At 45.2% G+C, this 23,342-nt stretch overlaps 1 pseudogene; it reads left to right on the top strand.

Annotated features, from left to right (window-relative positions):
* Nucleotides 1-593: 593 nt before the first annotated feature.
* LOC124671496 lies at nt 594-19,570 on the top strand (annotated as a pseudogene).
* Nucleotides 19,571-23,342: the final 3,772 nt, after the last annotated feature.

Genomic DNA, 23,342 nt, shown 5'->3' on the forward strand with positions numbered 1-23,342 from the left:
TGGTGCCTCTCCGTCGACTACACCTGGGACTACTCCCGGTGCCTCTCCGTCGACTTCTCCTGAGCGTAGCACCGGTCCTTCTCCAGGTGGTTCTTCTGCAGCTTCTACCGGAGCGCAACCCCGGGCTGCTCGTTTCGCCAACGATGTGGGCGGACACACCCCGCCCGGGTCCTTCCTCCGCTAGTCAGCTTAGAACTAGAGTTTGCTTGCTACTACTATGTATTTGGATGACATGGCACTCTCCGCTCTCCGCTTGTATGCTATTATGTGCACCATGTATGGTATTATGTGGATTATATGATATTTATGTGAATTATGGCGAATTTGGTCGATTTTGGATGAATTTGGATGAATTGGACCTGCTGACCTGCTGAACTGTGAAATGTGAACTGCTGAACTGTGAACTGTGAACTGCTGAAACGAAAAAAAAAAATAAGGCCATGTCTACGCCGAGGGTAATGCCGTCGGCATAGACCCTGACATGACCATATGGTCAGGTCTATGCCGAGGGCGTTGCCGTCGGCGTAGACGCTGGCCTGGCGCTCCTCCGCTTGCCACATGCAAGCCTATGCCGAGGGTGAAGCCCTCGGCGTATGGCTGTTGCTGGCGCCCCGGGGAAGCTGTGGCCACGTGCCACGTGGCCCTCTACGCCGAGGGGGCCGGCCGTCGGCGTCTTGCATGGTTCCGTCAACGGCGACGGCGCGCCGGCACGCTCTGCCGAGGGCGTGGACACCGAGGGCCGCACGTGGCCGTCGGCGTAGGAGGCGTACGCCGACGGCCAGCCCTACGCCGACGGCGCAGCTACCTATGCCGAGGGAGGTACACGCCGAGGGCTGCCGTCGGCGTAGCCTACGCCGAGGGCCAGGCGTGGCTACGCCGAGGGCAGCCGGCCGTCGGCACCTCGGCAGATTCCTGTAGTGATCAGCACCTCCGAGCCTGGAAGAACCCACCCATCTGCCGTCGCCGGGGAAGCAATTCAGGAACAAGCTCGCTGCCGTCGTGAGGAGCATCAACTGGACTTACGCCATATTCTGGTCCATCTCAACCAGCCGTCCAGGGTAACATAATGCTCAAGCTAAGCTAGAGTGACGAACACCGGCCGGTTCCTTTCCTCTTACACGATACCGGCTGGCGGATTCCGTTTGTTTTGCAGATTCCTGACGTGGAAGGACGGGCTCTATAACGGCGAGATAAAAACGAGGAAGATCGCCAACTCGACGGACCTTACCGCCGACCAGCTCGTCCTGGATAGGAGCGAGCAGCTGAGGGAGCTCTACCAGTCGCTACTCTCCGGCGAGTGCGACCACCGGGCCAGACGTCCCGCCGCCGCCCTATCGCCGGAGGATCTTGGTGATGCCGAATGGTACTACACCGTCTGCATGACCTACGCCTTCCGGCCTGGCCAAGGGTACGTATGCACATCGCCAAAGCACAACTCCACCCTGACAGTAGCTAGCATCTTATCATCATAAGATCTACTGTACTGAATACTCAAGACTGAAGTGTTTCAGACAGTTGCTTGTATCCCATTCATGGGCGGTGTGCTTGAGCTGGGGACGGCTGAGAAGGTGAGTTCGTCGGAGTCCAAGTGGATTTTCCAAGCACCATGTTAGGTGCACACTCCCAATCCATCCAATCCATTTCGCTCTAAGATCCGTGCACAATCTTTCTCATTTTTTCTCCCTAGCGAAAAAAAATTAAAACTTGAAACTTTTCACGTTAGCATTATGTTGGAAACATAGTTGATGAAAAATATATTCATATTTTTTTTTGGATATCATAAACTTAAATTAATAAACTTAATCCGTAAACTTTTCATTTTAGATATTTTTCGTGCACAAAAAGTCTGAATTTTTTTAGACAACTTAGTTCCAGTATATTATTGGCGTGTAAAGTTTTTGGTTTCACATTTCGTAGGAGATGCAAAAAAGTGAAAGTTTTTGCATTGATCTCGACACAAGAATGAATGAGCTAGATAAGGGTAGGACTGAATATAAAGCTTGAAACTCGACGAGCTTAACAAGCGCTAGTCAGCTTGACTCGTTTACCTCTGCTCGTTGAGGTAATGAATAGACCAAAACAATAACTTTAGCTCGATATCACTAATGAGCTAAACGTGCAAGCCGGCGATCCTTCCGAGCAGGCTCGTTAACTACAATCTTCTACTCCCTTCATCTCAGTTTACTAGTTCTCCCGTATCACTAGATCGCCAATTTAACCTATATAATTTAAATTATATAATGTAAAAATTATATCATTAGAAAATAGAACATCTAAACTTTCTAATGATATAATTTTTATAACATATAACTAATGTTAACTTGATTAAATTTGCGACCTAGGGATACGCGCACGCCTAATAAACTGTGAGGGGGGAGTAACTTACCAACTTGAAACGCCAAAACTGCTTGTGGACAGCTTGCTTTACTAGCTAAATCCGATGATGAGCTAGTATGTTCGGGTAATATTCAGCTACCATGTTGCTGGATTTTTTTTTCGATAAAGGAGCATAGCTCCAGCCTCTGCATCAATCGATGCACACAACTTGCTTTATTAAAAAAATAGTATCATAGTATCAAATCCGGAAGAAACCATCCTCCCTTATTACAATTATGGAGAAGCTAAGGTCGATACATGAATCAACCACAAGAAAATACGGCTAACAGAAAAGCTATGCATTTGCTATTCTATTAAGATACCGCCATCCACTAGCCTGGAAATAGAAGTCCTGAGCAATCACTAGCATCCGGTTGCATTCAATAACCATATCCTCCCGCTGCTCCGACGTTGTATGTAATAGTACTTAACCTGTTAGCCTTTTTTCTTAAAGATCTTTAACAAGCAAGTCGTGAGCGCTTACTATCCAATAACAAAGCCAAACAATGATTTCACCTCGTTGAAATGCTTAATTATTTAAGCCTTAAAGATTACGAGCATAACAAGTTGAGCCTTAACATAAGGGTGCGCGCCTTTCATATTGCTTAGTCACAAATTCCCCGTACATGATATTTCCCAACATGCAAACTATAGCCCAGCACAAAACGACCTAAAATACAGGCTGCTGAGCCATCTTACATAGAGTAAATTACACACAACCATGACTCTTCGGGCTTCAAATGCAGGATACCACCACTTGCGATTGTTAAATTTGCACAAAGTTTAATAAGTATGATTTTCTTCTTCTGGTATGTCAATTTGCCAAATGACATCGGTATGGCCGGTATAAATACTGCCAACTAAATAAAACCTTGTGCCACTTATAGCGTAAAAGGTAAGAACTCTGTACTAGCATTTCATTAAATTTGTAGGATTTCAAAGAGTGCAATTTTAGGCGTGGTAGTAGTATTTGATTCTTCTTTTGATAAATAGAATATATTAATATCGCGAGTATACCAATTACACCTTTTCGGCTGCAAGTATTCGATCTTCCGAAGTGACTGACCGCTCGGGTCGTCCCCTCTAGGGCGACTCGGGGCGGCAAACCCTAGCCGCCGTCCTCCCCTCCCCCTCCCTCTCTCCTCGTCGTCCCCGGAGGTCGTTGTCGGCGGAGCCGGCGTGGCCGGTGATGGGGGCGGCGGGGCTCCTCGCGTGATCCCTCCGTGCGGCGGATGGAGGCTAGCCTCCGCACGGGGGGGGGGATGGCCCCGGCCCGTGGAGGATGTTGGCGGCATGGCCCCTCGCTGGGCGGGCGGTGATGACGGTGGCGGCGTGTCCATGATCTGGTGGCGCGGCCATCTCCTCTTCCTCGCCGCGGCCTTCAGGCGGGCGGTGATGGGGGCGGCAGCGCGTACCCGGAACCTGGCGGTGCGATCCTCTCCTTCCATCCTAGCCTCGGCATCGCCAGTCCAGCGGTGATGGTGATGGATCTCGCATTGCTCCTCCTCAAGGTCTGGGACCACGGCACCAAGGGCGGCGGCCTTGGATGGCGGAGACAGCGTCGACCTGGTGGCAGGTGGCGGGCGTCTGGTGCCACTGACCGTGGCACCACGGTGGTGGTCTTCTCTCTCGCCGGAGGAGATCGACTAGTTGTGTGGCTAGCCGTGGCGGATCTCGCGATCCGTCGCCTAGCCCCCGATGGCGAGGCGCAGCTGCCGGTGAAAGCCGTCCGGACTTCGGTCATGGCGGATGATGGAGGCGTGCTTCGTCGTTACCTTGTTGAAGGCATTGTCTCTGCAGCCTCGCTGATACGTCTCCAACGTATCGATAATTTCTTATGTTCCATGCTACTTTATTGATGATACCTACATGTTTTATGCACATTATATGTCGTATTTACGCATTTTCCGGAACTAACCTATTAACAAGATGCCGAAGAGCCGCTTGTCTGTTTTCTCGCTGTTTTTGGTTTCGAAATCCTAGTAACGAAATATTCTCGGAATTGGACGAAATCAACGCCCAGGGTCCTATTTTTGCACGAAGCTTCCAGAAGACCGAAGGAGAGTCGAAGTGGGGACACGAGGTGGCGACACCACAGGGCGGCGCGGCCCAGGCCCTGGCCACGCCGACCTATGGTGTGGGCCCCTCGTGCCGCCTCTTGACCTGCCCTTCCGCCTACAAATAGCCTCCGTCGCGAAACCCCCAGTACCGAGAGCCACGATACGGAAAACCTTCTAGAGACGCCGCCGCCGCAAATCCCATCTCGGGGGATTCAGGAGACCGCCTCCGGCACCCTGCCGGAGAGGGGATTTATCTCCCGGAGGACTCTACACCGCCATGGTCGCCTCCGGAGTGATGAGTGAGTAGTTCACCCCTGGACTATGGGTCCATAGCAGTAGCTAGATGGTCGTCTTCTCCTAATTGTGCTTCATTGTTGGATCTTGTGAGCTGCCTAACATGATCAAGATCATCTATCCGTAATACTATATGTTGTGTTTGTCGGGATCCGATGGATAGAGAATACTATGTTATGGTGATTATCAATCTATTGTTTATGTGTTGTTTATGATCTTGCATGTTCTCCGTTATTAGTAGAGGCTCGGCCAAGTTTTTGCTCTTAACTCCAAGAGGGAGTATTTATGCTCGATAGTGGGTTCATGCCTTCATTGACACTGGGACAAGTGACGAAAAGTTCTAAGGTTGTGATGTGCTTGTTGCCACTAGGGATAAAACATTGATTCTATGTCTAAGGATGTAGTTGTCGATTACATTACGCACCATACTTAATGCAATTGTCTGTTGCTTTGCAACTTAATACTGAATGGGGTTCGGATGATAACCTCGAAGGTGGACTTTTTAGGCATAGATGCAGTTGGATGGCGGTCTATGTACTTTGTCGTAATGCCCGGATTAAATCTCACTATATTTATCATATCATGTACATGCATTGTTATGCCCTTCTCTATTTGTCAATTGCCCGACTGTAATTTGTTCAGCCAACATGCTTTTATCTTATGGGAGAGACACCTCTAGTGAACTGTGTGAAGGAGATATGCCCTAGAGGCAATAATAAAGTGATTATTATTTATATCTTTATGTTTATGATAATGTTTACATACCATGCTATAATTGTATTAACCGAAACATTGGTACATGTGTGATATGTAGACAAACAAGAAGTCCCTAGTATGCCTCTTAAACTAGCTTGTTGATTAATGGATGATTAGTTTCATAATCATGAACATTGGATGTTATTAATAACAAGGTTATGTCATTGTATGAATGATATAATGGACACACCCAATTAAGCGTAGCATAAGATCTCGTCATTAAGTTATTTGCTATAAGCTTTCGATACATAGTTACCTAGTCCTTATGACCATGAGATCATGTAAATCACTTATACCGGAAAGGTACTTTGATTACACCAAACACCACTGCGTAAATGGGTGGCTATAAAGGTGGGATTAAGTATCCGGAAAGTATGAGTTGAGGCATATGGATCAAGAGTGGGATTTGTCCATCCCGATGACGGATAGATATACTCTGGGCCCTCTCGGTGGAATGTCGTCTAATGTCTTGCAAGCATATGAATAAGTTCATAAGAGACCACATACCGCGGTACGAGTAAAGAGTACTTGTCAGGAGACGAGGTTGAACAAGGTATAGAGTGATACCGAAGATCAAACCTCGGACAAGTAAAATATCGCGAGACAAAGGGAATTGGTATTGTATGTGAATGGTTCTTTCGATCACTAAAGTCATCGTTGAATATGTGGGAGCCATTATGGATCTCCAGATCCCGCTTTTGGTTATTGGTCGGAGTGAGTACTCAACCATGTCCGCATAGTTCACGAACCGTAGGGTGACACACTTAAAGTTGGATGTTGAAATGGTAGTACTTGAATATGGAATGGAGTTCGAATATTTGTTCGGAGTCCCGGATGAGATCCCGGACATCACGAGGAGTTCCGGAATGGTCCGGAGAATAAGATTCATATATAGGAAGTCATATTCCAAGTTTGGAAATGATCCGGTGCATTTATGGCAGGTTCTAGAAGGTTCTAGAAAAGTCCGGAAGAATGGCACTTTGGAAAGTGGAGTCCCGAAGAGACTCCACTTGCATGGCCAGCCAAACCCTAGAGGGGAAAGTCCAAGGTGGACTTCCCCCCAAGGTGGCCGGCCACCCCCTTCATGGAAAGGTGGGAGTCCCACTTGAGGTGGGAATCCCACCTTGGGTAGGTTTCCTACACATGGAAGGTTTTGGGTTGGGGTCTTATTCGAAGACTTGTACACCAACTCTTGGGGCTTCCACCTATATAAAGGGGGGAGAGAGGGGCTGGCCGGCCACTCAAGCCACCACCATGGCCGCACCCCTCAAAGGTGCTCTAGCCAGCGCCCCTCTCCCCAAACCCTAGCGGTCTCTCTCTCCTCCACCATATCCCGCACGCTTAAGCGAAGCTCCGCCGGATTTCTCCACCGCCACCGACACCACGCCGTCGTGCTGTCGGATTCAAGAGGAGCTACTACTTCCGCTGCCCGCTGGAACGGGGAGGTGGACATCGTCTTCATCAACAACCGAACGTGTGACCGAGTACGGAGGTGCTGCCCGTTCGTGGCGCCGGAACCGATCGTGATCAAGATCTTCTACGCGCTTTTGCAAGCGGCAAGTGATCGTCTACCGCAGCAATAAGAGCCTACTCTTATAGGCTTTGGAATCTCTTCAAGGGTTAGTCTTGATCATCCCCTCGTTGCTACCGTCTTCTAGATTGCATCTTGGCTTGGATTGCGTGTTCGCGATAGGAAAATTTTTGTTTTCTATGCTACGTTATCCTACAGTGGTATCAGAGCCGTGTCTATGCATAGATGGTTGCACGAGTAGAACACAATGGTTTGTGGGCGTTGATGCTCTTGTTATATTTAGTTTGAGTACTTTGCATCTTTGTGGCATAGTGGGATGAAGCGGCTCGGGCTAACTTTACATGACCGCGTTCATGAGATTTGCTCCACGCTCGACATGCAACTTGTATTGCATAAGTGGCTTTGCGGGTGTCTGTCTCTCCTACTATAGTGAAGATTCAATTTACTCTTCTATTGACAACACTAGTATCACCGTTGTGGTTCATGTTCGTAGGTAGATTAGATCTTACTCGAAAACCCTAAACCACGTAAAATATGCAAACCAAATTAGAGACGTCTAACTTGTTTTTGCAGGGTTTGGTGATGTGATATGGCCATAATGTGATGATGAATATGTATGAGATGATCATTATTGTATTGTGGCAACCGGCAGGAGCCTTATGGTTGTCTTTAATTTTCATGTTGAGTAGTATTTCAAAGTAGTTGTAATAGTTGCTACATGAGGTGAACAACCATGAAGCCGGCGCCATGAACCTTGACGCTACGCCGACGATGATGGAGATCATGCCCGAAGATGATGGAGATCATGTCCGTGCTTTGGAGATGAAGATCAAAGGCGCAAAGACAAAAGGGCCATATCATATCACATATGAATTGCATGTGATGTTAATCCTTTATGCATCTTATTTTGCTTAGATCGCGACGGTAGCATTATAAGATGATCCCTCACATTAATATCAAGATAATAAAGTGTTCTTCCCTCGTATGCACCGTTGCATTGTTCGACGTTTTGAAGCATCTCGTGATGATCGGGTGTGATAAACTCAACATACAACGGGTGTAAGCCATGTTGCACATGCGGAATACTTGGTTTTGCTTGACGAGCTTAGCATGTACAGACATGGCCTCGGGACAATAGAAACCGAAAGGTTGAACACGAGTCATATGGATGATATGATCAACATGTTGATGTTCACCATTGAAACTACATCATCTCACGTGATGATCGGTTTTGGTGTAATGGATTTGGATCGTGTACCACTTTACAACTATGAGGGATGTTGTATTAAGTGGGAGTTCATTAGTAATTAGATTAAAACATGAACTAATTATCATAAACATAGTCTGAGTAGTATTTTGAATTAATTTTGTAGTATTGGCATCCGTTACTACTATGCGCTAGTCTTATAATTGAGATAGAAATACTGTTAAAATCTGACTAGAAACTTTACGGATTAGTACCGTATTGTTAATGAATCAAGAAATGATTAAGTCCTATTGCAAACATTTAGTGAAACTCACTTTGTTGATTCAGAGAGCTATGGTTTCAATTAGTACCTAAAGTTATCTTGTCTCCGTGAAACTTGAAGTTCAAATCTGTTTGAAAAGTAAGGAGCTGAAAATTTAGTTTTCAGAAATAATCAAGGTACGAGATATATGTGATATCTAAGACCTTATTACAAGATGATAGAATATAAATTTGGTGAGACTACATAAACTCATAAGTTTTATGGGAATGTACGAAGGTTGAAGACGCAAGACGTCCCAATCCTCCAACTATAGGGACACTAACAATATTCGCATATCCATGAAGTGATTGTCCTTAGTATGCACCGTTGCTAAGACTCGTCGTTTTGAAGCATCACGTGATGATCGGGTGTTATAGATTCTACGTGTGCTTACAACGGATGCAAGCCAGATTTGCACATACAAATACTAAGGTTAAACTTTATGAGCCTAGCATGTACAGACATGGTCTCAAAAAGTTGTCAAGAATTGATGGATAAAATTATGAGTGAAATTGTTCATCATAGTTACTAATAAGTGAAATCTAGAACACTTGTCATATGATGATCAACTTCAAAGTAAAAACCTCAAGGTTATTGGTATTTGACCAACAAACCTAGAAGTTATTGATGTTGAAGTGTTTTTCTGAATAATGAGGAAAGCTAAAAGAGAAACTGCAAAAGATATTCGGCGAGAAATAAAGAAAAGACTAGAAAGTCTAGCTCGGTGTATATAAATGATATACATGTTATGGATGTATTCCTAGTTTAGTCACACAATGAAATTCTGGGGTATTAGTGCTATATTGGTTGGTATGAAGTGTCATACAAAACAACACAATACAAGAATACAATGGCCTAAGTGACTGACAAGGAATATGATAGGAATACACGTCTGGAACAAAATAAAGTGCTATTATGTTCGTCGTTGGCATTCTATCTAGCCCTTAGAATTTATAATAAAGAACTTAATAATTGTTATTTTGCTCTAGTCAAATGAAAACAATGAGTTGTTCAAATTATGACATTACTCCATGTACGATGGATAAGTTATTATAAATCTTAATGGTGAAACACATATACATAAAACTGACGCTAAAATGCCATAAGGCAAATGATTTGAATTCCACTTATCTGTGGAACCGCCATTTAGGTCATGTTAGAAAGGAACGCATGAAGGAACTCCATGCAAATGGATTTTTGGAGTCACTTGATTTTTGAATCATTTGACGCTTGCAAATCTTTTCTAAAGAGAATGATTAAAATACCGTTCATAGGCCAAGAGTTGAACGGGCAACTAACTTAGTGAAAAATACATGATGATGTATATGGTTCACTCGGGCATAGTTGTGTGCGGGAGATTCTTCTACTTCATGAAAACTTTCAACAATGAATTGAGTATATATATGTGGATATATTCAATAAGGAAGAAGTTTGAAACATTTGAATGGATTCAAATAAATTTCAGCATGAAGTGGAAATCATCGTAATAGAAAAATCAAATATCTATGATTGGATCATGGTAGAAATATTTGAATTACGAGTTTTAGCGAACATCTAAGAGAGTTATGAAATTGTTCTACAACTCACATTTCTTGGAGTATCATAATGATGATATAGTATCCGAGATATGTATCCAAACCTTGTTGGATTAATGATTAGATAAAATATTATGACGCCATTATATTTTTGTGGATTATGCTTAAGTGACTACCGCTTTTACACTAAATAGAGTATCATCATGATCCGTTGAAATGACACCATACAAGTTATGGTATGGGTATAAACCCTAATAGTCTTTCTTTAAATTTTGGTCTAAGAGTTTACAACCAAAATCGGATGAATGTCTTTGTTGGTTATCCCATAGATTTAATTGGGAATTCTTCCCACAAGACAAAGACAAAAGTGTTTGTCAATGTTTCTTATTTCCGAGAAATTGTTTCTAGTGAAGTATTTGAGTGGGAGGACAATATAATTTGATAAGGTTTATGAACCTGAGCATAATGATCGAGTAGCGCGAAGCATCGGAATTTGTTTCGGAAGCGGCCACGACGATCATGGCTCCCATGACTACAAAGTGTTTTAGCCATGGAGATCGAAGTACATATTGAACCTTGTAGGTATGGTTTACTTTGTGACCAAATAAATGATTTGTGAACAAAGGATTGATTTTGAATAATGATAAACCAACTACAAACAAAGAAGTTATGATGGGCCCTGACTCCGTTAAAATGGCCATGCGCCATGAAATCCATAATAGACGAATACTTTTTGAAAGTAAATGGATCTATAGACTTGGATGAAATATCCTTAAAGAAGCTCGACTTGTCGAAAAATTGTTTACGACAAAGTTCAAAGAGTTGACTACGATAAGATTAGATCTTCCGTAGCAATGCTTATAGTCTATGTGGTTTATTCTAGTAATCACTACATATTTCTTTTATGAGATATGCTAGTAGGATGGCAAAATAAAGGTGTATACAAAATACAACCAAGAGTTTTGCCTGTCCGTAGAATACTAGATAGGTATACAAACTTCAATTGGATGAAGTGAGTATCGCGGAGTTGGAATCTTCACCAGATGAAATAGTCAAAGAGTTTTTAATTTCATCAAGAGACGATGAAGAGGCTTGTATTTGCAAGAAATTAAGTGGGAGCGCTAAGACACATTTATAATACTTTATGTAAGTGACATATAGTTGGTTATAAATGATGTAATTATATACTTGATTAAAAAGGTTTCATTGAGAATTAACTTCAATGAAAGGATATGGACCGAAACAAATTTAGTGTCAAGATCTATAAAGATAGATTGAAACACATAAATAAGTTTAAGTCAAAGTACATATGATGGATATTGAAGTAGTTCAATATAGAAAAATTAAGAAAATGTTCTTGTCATGTGAAGGTTTAACAAGACTTGAGTGTATCTGACACTCAATGAGTAAAAACACATGAGTGATAATAGATCACGAATAATATGTACACAATCAGATATCATGTGCTATAAATTGTTATGAGCATATACCAGAATGATTCATATGATGATCATTGGACAACAGTAAGAATATCCTTGAGTACTTTAGAAGAACTAAGGATATATTATATATATATATATTTGTATGAAGAAATGACAAACAAATCGCTGTAAGGTGTTACACCGATATTGGTTTTATCACATATAAAATATAATTTCAATCTCAAATTAGACTAAGTGTTGTTTAAAAGGTAGCACAATGAGCTAGAAGTTGTCTATGCTAGATTTAGAAGAGTTCTAAATATTGTGACGGAATCTACAAAAGAAGGCAAAGTATGTCATTGTTTTGACAATGACAAAGGATGTTAAAGTCAAGAGGTTCTTTGAGAACTTGGTGCAGTTCCGACAGAGTCAGAACTTTGAAGCTATATTGTATGTGACAATATTAGTGACATATTTCAGACCGCGGAATTAAGGTTCCACCAGAAGACCAAACATATTTAAGGCCGACTCATTTGGAAATGAGTGATGCGTTAAGACGCAAATGAATTACAAAATACATACGGTTCTGAGCATGTCAGATCCGTTGACTAAAACCTCTCCCGTGAGCAAAACATGATAAAGCACCGGAAGGCCAAGGTGTTATATCTTTACAAATGTAAACTAGATTATTGACTCTAGTGCAAGTGGGAGACTGAAGGAGATATGCCCTAGAGGCAATAATAAAGTGATTATTATTTATATCTTTATGTTTATGATAATGTTTACATACCATGCTATAATTGTATTAACCGAAACATTGGTACATGTGTGATATGTAGACAAACAAGAAGTCCCTAGTATGCCTCTTAAACTAGCTTGTTGATTAATGGATGATTAGTTTCATAATCATGAACATTGGATGTTATTAATAACAAGGTTATGTCATTGTATGAATGATATAATGGACACACCCAATTAAGCGTAGCATAAGATCTCGTCATTAAGTTATTTGCTATAAGCTTTCGATACATAGTTACCTAGTCCTTATGACCATGAGATCATGTAAATCACTTATACCGGAAAGGTACTTTGATTACACCAAACACCACCGCGTAAATGGGTGGCTATAAAGGTGGGATTAAGTATCCGGAAAGTATGAGTTGAGGCATATGGATCAACGAGTGGGATTTGTCCATCCCGATGACGGATAGATATACTCGGGCCCTCTCGGTGGAATGTCGTCTAATGTCTTGCAAGCATATGAATAAGTTCATAAGAGACCACATACCACGGTACGAGTAAAGAGTACTTGTCGGAGACGAGGTTGAACAAGGTATAGAGTGATACCGAAGATCAAACCTCGGACAAGTAAAATATCGCGAGACAAAGGGAATTGGTATTGTATGTGAATGGTTCTTTCGATCACTAAAGTCATCGTTGAATATGTGGGAGCCATTATGGATCTCCAGATCCCGCTATTGGTTATTGGTCGGAGTGAGTACTCAACCATGTCCGCATAGTTCACGAACCGTAGGGTGACACACTTAAAGTTGGATGTTGAAATGGTAGTACTTGAATATGGAATGGAGTTCGAATATTTGTTCGGAGTCCCGGATGAGATCCCGGACATCACGAGGAGTTCCGGAATGGTCCGGAGAATAAGATTCATATATAGGAAGTCATATTCCAAGTTTGGAAATGATCCGGTGCATTTATGGCAGGTTCTAGAAGGTTCTAGAAAAGTCCGGAAGAATGGCACTTTGGAAAGTGGAGTCCCGAAGAGACTCCACTTGCATGGCCAGCCAAACCCTAGAGGGGAAAGTCCAAGGTGGACTTCCCCCCAAGGTGGCCGGCCACCCCCCTTCATGGAAAGGTGGGAGTCCCACTTGAGGTGGGAATCCCACCTTGGGTAGGTTTCCCTACACATGGAAGGTTTTGGGTTGGGGTCTTATTCGAAGACTTGTACACCAACTCTTGGGGCTTCCACCTATATAAAGAGGGGGAGAGAGGGGCTGGCCGGCCACTCAAGCCACCACCATGGCCGCACCCCTCAAGGGTGCTCTAGCCGGCGCCCCTCTCCCCAAACCCTAGCGGTCTCTCTCTCCTCCACCATATCCCGCACGCTTAAGCGAAGCTCCGCCGGATTTCTCCACCGCCACCGACACCACGCCGTCGTGCTTTGTCGGATTCAAGAGGAGCTACTACTTCCGCTGCCCGCTGGAACGGGGAGGTGGACATCGTCTTCATCAACAACCGAACGTGTGACCGAGTACGGAGGTGCTGCCCGTTCGTGGCGCCGGAACCGATCGTGATCAAGATCTTCTACGCGCTTTTGCAAGCGGCAAGTGATCGTCTACCGCAGCAATAAGAGCCTACTCTTATAGGCTTTGGAATCTCTTCAAGGGTTAGTCTTGATCATCCCCTCGTTGCTACCGTCTTCTAGATTGCATCTTGGCTTGGATTGCGTGTTCGCGATAGGAAAATTTTTGTTTTCTATGCTACGTTATCCTACACTGTGGACCCCGGTCCTATTCTTTACATCGCATACAATCTACTGCAATACTTGTTTTACTATTTTCTTGCAAACAATCATCTTCCACACAATACGGTTAATCCTTTGTTACAGCAAGCCGGTGAGATTGACAACCTCACTGTTTCGTTGGGGCAAAGTACTTTGGTTGTGTTGTGCAGGTTCCACGTTGGCGCCGGAATCCCTGGTGTTGCACCGCACTACATTTCACCACCATCAACCTTCAACGTGCTTCTTGGCTCCTCCTGGTTCGATTAAACCTTGGTTTCTTTCTGAGGGAAAACTTGCTACTGTGCGCATCATACCTTCCTCTTGGGGTTCCCAACGAACGTGTGAGTTACACGCCATCACATGCATTCTTCGCCTAGGCTGCTCCGGGGGAAACCGTAGACGCGGGTCTCCCGGATCGGACGATGGCGGCGCGCAACGCCGTTCTCCCTGTTGGGGGCATTGTTTTTGGAGCAGACAGCGGATGGCGGTGGTGCTGAGGTGGAGCGGTGTGCTTTCGCTGTGTCGGCATCGTCGAGTCGCCGCGGCATGGTGCAGTGGTGTCTCGGGACGGATGCAGTGTAATGGACTCGCGCAGGATGGTGGAGTCGTCTGGCACCGTGGCAACATCGATGGCAGGCCTGGCATGGTCAATGCGATTATCTCTCTTGAAGATGGAGTCGAGGAAGACAGCGGTAGCAACTTCTACGGCGTAGGCATTGGCGTATGCTGGGAGTCTACTTGACTGGATGTGCTTCTCATCTGCTATTGGGCGGCCTGAGAAGGCATTTGGTTTTTGGTTGATGTGAGTTGGTGAATTGTCACCCCCTTCATCCCTCTGTAGGTTTAGCGAGGTGACTTCGAGTTTGATCTTTTGTATTGCTCTTGTAAGGTGTTATGAATAAACTAATAAAAAAATCGTGTGCATCCATTGGATGCAGAAGCTGGGACGATATTTCCCCCATTTCGAAAAAAACAATTACACTTAGCCTGTGCAACAACTTAGTGTCCTAATGGCAATACAGACACACATAGGCAAAAAAAAACCAGAATTACCAAAAAAAAGGTCCCATTACAGTGTTTTGTGTTCCTTGTAGCAGCAGACGAAACACCACCAAGACAACACCAGAAATCCATCTTCTCCAAAAGTGTTGCCTCCAAACAGGGAATAGTGCACAATGTCGTCAGCATCCTGATCATAGATTATAGGTTTTCACACAGGAGAAAGTTCACACTCACAAAACAGTGCATTCAACAAGGTCATTGCCATACACAACCAATTCAGACCAGATCTTTGTTTTTTAGCATGCAAGTTTAGACTCTAAATTTATCATGTGTGTCACCCCTAATTACCAAGCAAATACCTCATCGCCACCATGACTTGAACCGCCATTGAGCAACCTCATGATCTTGGATTCCATGTCATTCTCCACGACTTACTTCACCATTGAACTAAAAAAATGTCCCACGATGGCAACAAACTGCAGAGTTTCGTATCGCTCCCTCTGAAACCAAGCGGTCTGAAAAAACATGGTTGCACGCGACCGAATACCATCAAATCTAGCAATCTCCGACATGTCGTCCGCTGGAGTTTGCTAGCCAAGCCTTCCGAAACTCGACACTCTGTCCAGATAAATGAAGGCGAGCAACAAGCAATTCTTCGTTATGGCGTGAGAGGGATCCTAGGGCCGCCTCCTTTATTCAAGCCGAGCCAGTAGCCCCATGTCACCAGCATGTTCCTAGTGGGCAAGTATGCCACGAGCCAGCATACTGAGCCACCACCGCAAATGCCAACGACGGCGGCATCACCATGGTGCCAATCCATCGTCGTAGCCTGGCGCCCATAACCGTGGTACCAGACTCATAACCCCACTAAAGCCCACACTACTAGAAAAAGGCCTAGATGTAGAATGTTAGAAGTGGCGAACCACTTTTCTGGCTATATAGCAGTGGCGCACCACAAAGTGGTGTTCCGCTGGTAGGCAACTTAGCAGTGGCGCACCTGGTGAGCACTGCGCCACCACTAAGTTTAACCATGGTTTGACCCACCCCTATACATAGAATTAGCACACCATATTGAGGTGCGCCACTGCTATTTGAGGTAGCAGTGGCACACCTCTACATGGTGAGCTTGCTATGTATAAGGGGTTGATGGAAACGGTTTGGGCACCACTTAGCAGTGGCGCACCATGCTTGGTGCGCTCCCCTGTGGATCACCTTTTAGGTTTTGAAAAAAATAGATAGAAATGTCAAAATGGAAAATCTTTGGAGATCCCCATGTATTATGAGAATTAACAAACATGAATTTTGACGTTTTTTGCTAAATGGTATCCTATTTCGGTAAAACTGGATTTCTGGTTCATACGACCTCCAATGAAAATCTTTTTTATATGAAAATGTATCTACGCAAAATTTCCTATCCGATTTCAATGCCCTAGGGAGATTTAGAAATTTTTTAGATTCCCAAAAATCGAAAAGGAAGCAGGACTTTTTTCAGGTTTTACATTTCTTGCAGAAATTTCAAAAAAAAAAAGAAAAAAAACAGTGGCGCACCAAACCATGGGGTGCGCCACTTCTAACTTCCCACCCATCAAAATTTGAAATGGCTGGTTACCATTACCCATATCCCCTCCCTCCTCCCTCCTCCACACTACTCCACTCACTCCCTCCACCTCCAACTCCTTCCTCCTCCTCCTCCACTCTAGCCTCCCCCTCCACTTCCTCCTCCTCTACTCCAGCCTCCTCCTCCACTCCAGCCTCCTCCCTACACTCCGGCCTCCTCTTCCACTCTCTCCTCCTCCAACTCCGCCTCCTCCTCCTCCTCCTCCTCCAACTCCAATTCCGGCCTCCTCCTCCTCCACGCCTCCTCCACTCCTCCTTCTCCTCCTCCACTTGGCCGAACCTTCCTTCCTCATCCTCTTCTTCGGCTGCATGTGGAGCTTCACATCACAGAGAATGCGCCATGATGCATACTAGAACGAAAATCAAAACCCACCCCCCCAAAAAATCGAAAAATTCCATATATAGAACCATATCAAAATTTCTATTTTTTACCAGTGGCGCACCTCTTGTTTGCGGAGTGGCGCACCTCGACAAAATAGTAGTGGCACACCAATGAGCTAGTAGTGGCGCACTACGTGGTGCACCACTGCTAATCCAGATAGCAATGGCACACCACAGGTGCGCCACTGCTAACAGTTAGCAGTGGCGTGATAGCAGTGGCGCACCGAGGTGCGCCACTGATAGCCAATATAGGTGCGCCACTGATTAGCTATTTTCTAGTAGTGCCAAGACCCCGGGTGGATCTGGATCCGGCCGTCGCACCATGGGGGCACCATGACTAGGAGGAGGAGCTCCACCTCCATCGTCGATGCGCCAGGATCGTCGTTGGAAGGTTGCATCACCGCGTTGCCGCCGACACTCGCTGTCATCACCTGCGCCGCAAGGAGAGGTAGTTCGCCGCCCTTAGAAAAAATCCTGCCGCCACCGACACTGCGCGGGCTTTGCCAAGTGGTGTCTTCCTACGATGGCGAGATCGAGGAGGAGGAGGAGGGATGAGGAGGACTGCAGCCACCGGGGGCTAGGGTTAGGGAGTAGCTAAAAATGGGGAGAATTTCACTTTCCTTCCTATGCACCAACATGAGTACTAAGATTTTTAATCTTCACGAATATTAAATCCTAGTCCTCAAGATAAATTGCATGAGTACCAGGTTCGGTTTGGGCCTCAAGTATAAATAAAAACCTAAATTCGTGTTCGTAAGGATTTGAATTCAGGTGCTAGTTTATACATCCACTCCTCAACCAGTTGAGCTAGGCTCACTTCCTAGGTGACCGAGATCCCCATATTTCACGAGCATTAGAAAAAGTAAATAAACAAACGATTTTGAGGTCACATGATTAAGGGTGATTCGATGCTTGCAATGTATTGCAACATGGATAGTGTACACATGAGTTTGTAATCGGGAAAATGACTTGGAAACATTGGATTGCTTTATAATTCGTGGTCTCCTGATTCATGCTAGCCAGAAGTTGTAACATGGATTGCAGATATTCGATGACGTCACATAAAATTAGTTTTTAGACACTCCTAATGAAAAACATGGCGCCATGTTATTAAAATTAACATGCTATCACTTGTAGTACTTCGCGCGAGTATTATGTGTTTGTTTTTGTCCAATTAAATGGGCACTCATCAAAGACTGAATCCATCTATATGTTATTTTATCCTAGTAAGGTGATATTGATCCTTTTCTTGCTAGGTTTTGGAGGACACGAACATTGTGAACCGGATCGGCACATCCTTCTGGGAGATACAATTTCCTACATGCTCGGAGTCGGAGGAACCGAGCTCCAGCCCATCAGAAAACGAACCTGGTGATGATGAAGGCAACATCGTGTTCGAAGATGTCGACCACAACGCCGTCGAGGGGATGATGTCCAGGGAGATCGACTGTCTGTCTGATGGCAACCTAGAGCTGACCACGAAGGAGATCGACGAGCTCTACGGCCTATGCGATGAGTTGGATGTGCGCGCTCTCGAGGATAACTGGATCATGACCGGGTCCTTTGAAGTCATGTCTTCTCCAGAAGCTGCGTCGGTGTCAGACGCAGAACGGATCACTGATGATGTTGTCACTCTAAGTTACTCATTTCAATCTTCTCGGTCGTCGTGTTTTACGCCATGGAAGAGGTCCTCGGAGTCGTTGGAAGATGTGGCTGCGTCGGTCGCTGGAGAGTCGCAGAAGTTACTGATGAAATCTTTGGCTGGCGGTGCATGGACGAATGGTGGTGGCGGCGGAACGGCAAGAGCTCGGGAAAGCAATGTCAAAGGGCATGTCATGTCGGAGAGAAGGCGTCGCGAGAAGCTCAACGAGATGTTCCTGATTCTGAAATCATTGGTCCCATCCATTCACAAGGTAACCCCTGCTCATTTTCTTATGTAGTATGTGTTACAGAATGTTCATAGAAAAAAAATGGACTACTGTTGCAGGTGGACAAAGCATCCATCCTAGCAGAAACGATAGCCTATCTCAAGCAGCTGGAGCAAAGGGTAGAAGAGCTAGAATTCAGCAGGGCACTCTGGCGCCCGGTAGAAACTGCAGGCCGGAAGCGACACGATGTTGCTGGGAATATCTTGGCTGGATCCAAGAGGAAGGCATCAGAGTTCGGCGATGCCAACACCGAGAAGGGGCACCTCTCAAAGAAGGACGACGGGTCGAGCAACGTGGTGAACGTCACTGTGATGGACAAGGAGGTGCTTCTGGAGGTGCAGTGCCGGTGGAAGGAGCTGCTGATGACACGAGTGTTCGACGCCTTGAAGGCTCTCAGCCTCGATGTTCTATCCGTGCAATCGTCGATGCCGGGTGGCCTTCTTGCTCTGAAGATACGAGCTCGGGTCTGGCATGCTCACATCAGTCATGAATCATGATCGATCTTGTTAACGCTCATGGTGGCTATATCAGTTTACTAATGTAACGTTCTCGGGTGATTTATATGCAGCACGCCGATTCTGCCGCCGTGGCACCTGGGATGATTAGCGAGGCGCTTCAGCGAGCTATAGGAAAGGGCTGATATGTGCGAGCCATCCAAAATGGTAGACTGGCGCGCGAACAAGGTGTCATTTGCGTGGGGCATTGTACACATTTTTTTGAAGCTGACAGTAGGGTTTCCCACTGTAATTTTTTTTATTAATTTTGGGTTTATATATATGAGTTTACAACAAGACCAGAACTGAGCTTGAGAGAAGCTCAGAAAGGCTAACTAAAAACAAGAAAACAAAATGCTTTATACAAAGGCAGCACACACCTATACATTAAAACAGTACACGCTGTGACTGTGAGCCTGGTCATCGGTTCTTTGTAACAGAACTTTGTTCAATCGTTTTTTACTCCACCGAACATTACCCGACCAGGTCCTAAAATTAATTTCTTAAACGCCCAGGATATGCGTATGGAACAAAATTATGACCCATATCTGGGTATTTAGTATTTAACAAAATGTTACTTATAATTACATTTTTTTCTACTAAGCAACTCAACAAAGTGGAAAATAGCTTTTATACATAAATAATGGTTTATATCCAAAATAAAAATTTGCATGCGAAAGAGATTCAATTTTTCAAATGAGGTCTACATATTATTGCATTTCTTATGTCAAACAACTCTTTGATGTGATAAATAATTATTTTTATATGAAAATAATTGATTTTAATTCACATTGCTCATTATTAATGTTATTGTAAGGTCTAGACACAAGATGAATGCAGGCAGCGCCAGGAGCACAACTCTGCACCGCGCGGGCTTTCTCCTCCGGCCTCCCTCCACGTTGCTGCCGCCAGCCTCCTTGGCGGCGGTGGCGGCCCCCTGATGCCGAATGTGGTGGTGGATGTCTGGTTCTCGTTTGATTGCAGGCCAGGTCATGGGGGAGGTGGTGGTCGAGTTTGGGGATGCCGAGTCGGCGGACTCGCGGCAGAGCTGCGCTAGCTGCTACTTGGCGGCAGTTGGTGCGTGCTGGCGGCAAGGGAGTTTGTCCCTGCACGGGACTGTGAGGTGGCCTCAGATCTTGGGCATGTCTGCCCAGACCAGTGGGGGTTAGTGAGGCGGGGCCTGTCTGTCCTCTACTAGCGGCAGCGGCGTCTGCTCGCCGGCGTGCGGCAACCGACGATGGTCCCGGGCCGTGGTGGTCCTCTCCCACCTTGCTTCAGGGTCTTGGCGCCGGTGGTGGTGGCGGGGTGGCCGGGGCGGCGGCCCTGTGGTTGGCGGTCGGGTGGTGCCTCAAAGCAGCGGTTACGTGTAGGATAGTGGATCTCGGGGGTGCTGCTGTGTGGTGGTTTTGTGGAGGCCGCCCCCAGATTTGTCGGTGACTCGGCGGCTGCGGTGGGCCACTGCGTGTGGCAGGCTGCCATCGTTGGCACCTGCAGCCCATGGTAGAGGTGTGTGATGACCCACAAGTATAGGGGATCGCAACAGTCTTCGAGGGAAGTATTACCCAATTTATTGATTCGACACAAGGGGAGACAAAGAATACTTGTAAGCCTTAACAGCGGAGTTGTCAATTCAGCTGCACCTGGAAATAGACTTGCTCGCAAGAGTTTATCAGTAGTAACAGTTTTATGGCAGTAAGAATAGTGAAATAACAGCAGCGGTGAAATAAAGACAGCAAGAGTGATTATAGTAAACAGCAGGATTAAAATACCGTAGGCACAGTGGACGGATTAACGGGCGTTGCATGGATGAGAGAAACTCATGTAACAATCAAAGCAGGGGCATTTGCAGATAATAATAAAACGGTATCCAAGTACTAATCAATCAATAGGCATGTGTTCCATATTTAGTCGTACGTGCTCGCCATGAGAAACTTGCACAACATCTTTTGTCCTACCAGCCGGTGGCAGCCGGGCCTCTAGGGAACTACTGGAAATTAAGGTACTCCTTTTAATAGAGCACCGGAGCAAAGCATTAACACTCCGTGAACACATGTGATCCTCACATCGCTACCATCCCCTCCGGTTGTCCCGATTTCTGTCACTTCGGGGCCATTGGTTCCGGACAGCGACATGTGTATACAACTTGCAGGTAAGATCATAAACAACGAATATCTTCATGAATCAATAACATGTTCAGATCTGAGATCATGGCACTCGGGCCCTAGTGACAAGCATTAAGCATAACAAGTTGCAACAATATCATAAAAGTGACATCTACGGATATTAGGCACTATGCCCTAACAATCTTATGACTATTACATGACCAATCTCATCCAATCCCTACCATCCCCTTCAGCCTACAGCGGGGGAATTACTCACACATGGATGGGGGAAACATGGCTGGTCGATGGAGAGGCGTTGGCGGTGATGGCGGTGAAGATCTCCTCCAATTCCCCGTCCCGGCGGAGTGCCAGAACGGAGACTTCTGGCTCCCGCGACGGAGTTTCGCGATGTGGCGGCTCTCTGGAGGGTTTCTGGCGATTTCGATTTCTCCACGTGCGTTTTTAGGTCGAACCCGATAAGTAGTCCGAAGGAGGGCGTCGGAGGCCGGCCGAGGGGGCCACACCATAGGGCCGCGCGGGCCCCCCCTAGGCCGCGCCGCCTTATGGTGTGGGGCCCTCGGGCCTCCACCTCACTTGTCCTTCTGGCTCCATCAGTATTCTGGGAAAATAGGGCCTTCTGCATAAATTCCGAGGATTTTCTCGAAAGTTGGATTTCTGCACAAAAACGAGACACCAGATCAGTTCTGCTGAAAACATCGTTAGTCCGTGTTAGTTGTATCCAAAATACACAAATTAGAGGCAAAACAATAGCAAAAGTGTTCGGGAAAGTAGATACGTTTTGGACGTATTAACTCCCCCCAAGCTTAGCTTATTGCTTGTCCTCAAGCAATTCGATTAACAACTGAGCGATAAAAGAACTTTCACGAACACATTTGCTCATATGATGTATATATTCTCATGCTATGGCTAATACTCAAGCAGTTCATAATGAGACACATGCAAATAAGATCATCCAACAGCTATGTCAATCATGGAGAAGTACCAACAATTAATAATAAGCACCATGAATCATGTATATAAGCAGGATTGCAATGTTCATAAGAGAATATGATAAAGTGGTATCTCGCTTGCCCGTATTTGATCGGCAAAACATAAATGCCGAGGCACCTCTGGAGTTCATAGAAAGACTAGAAGTAGTGATTGTCAAAGATAAAAGCATCAAAGTTATACCACAATCAATTATATTTTGAGACAAGCATATTATACTAAGAATGACAGTTGTGCTCTCAAGATAGTGCTCGAAGAAAGAATGGAGACACAACATAAAAGTAAAAGATTGACCCTTCGCAGAGGGAAGCAGGGATTAACATGCGCTAGAGCTTTTCATTTGTAAAGCAGGAGTAAAATTATTTTGAGAGGTGTTTGTTGTTGTCAACGAATGGTAATGGGTACACTAACTACCTCATCAACCGGACTCACAAGAGCGGCTCCCATTTTATTTATTTTTGGGTGGCACTCCTTCCAACCTTTCTTTCACAAACCATGGCTAACCGAATCCTCGGGTGCCCGCCAACAATCACATACCATGAAGGAGTGCCTTTTTATTTAAGTTTTATTATGATGATGACACTCCCCCAACCTTTGCTTACACAAGCCATGGCTAACCGAATCCTTCGGGTGCCGTCCAACAATCACAAACCATGGAGGAGTGTCTATTTAAGTTAATTAATTCGGGACTGGGAATCCCATTGCCAGCTCTTTTTGCAAAATTATTGGATAAGCGGATGTGCCACTAGTCCATATGAGAGTCCGTCAAAAGTAAATGACAAGGTTGAAAGCTAAACACCACAACTTT

Source organism: Lolium rigidum, chromosome 7 (assembly GCF_022539505.1).
Source record: "Lolium rigidum isolate FL_2022 chromosome 7, APGP_CSIRO_Lrig_0.1, whole genome shotgun sequence".
Lineage (NCBI taxonomy): Eukaryota > Viridiplantae > Streptophyta > Magnoliopsida > Poales > Poaceae > Lolium > Lolium rigidum.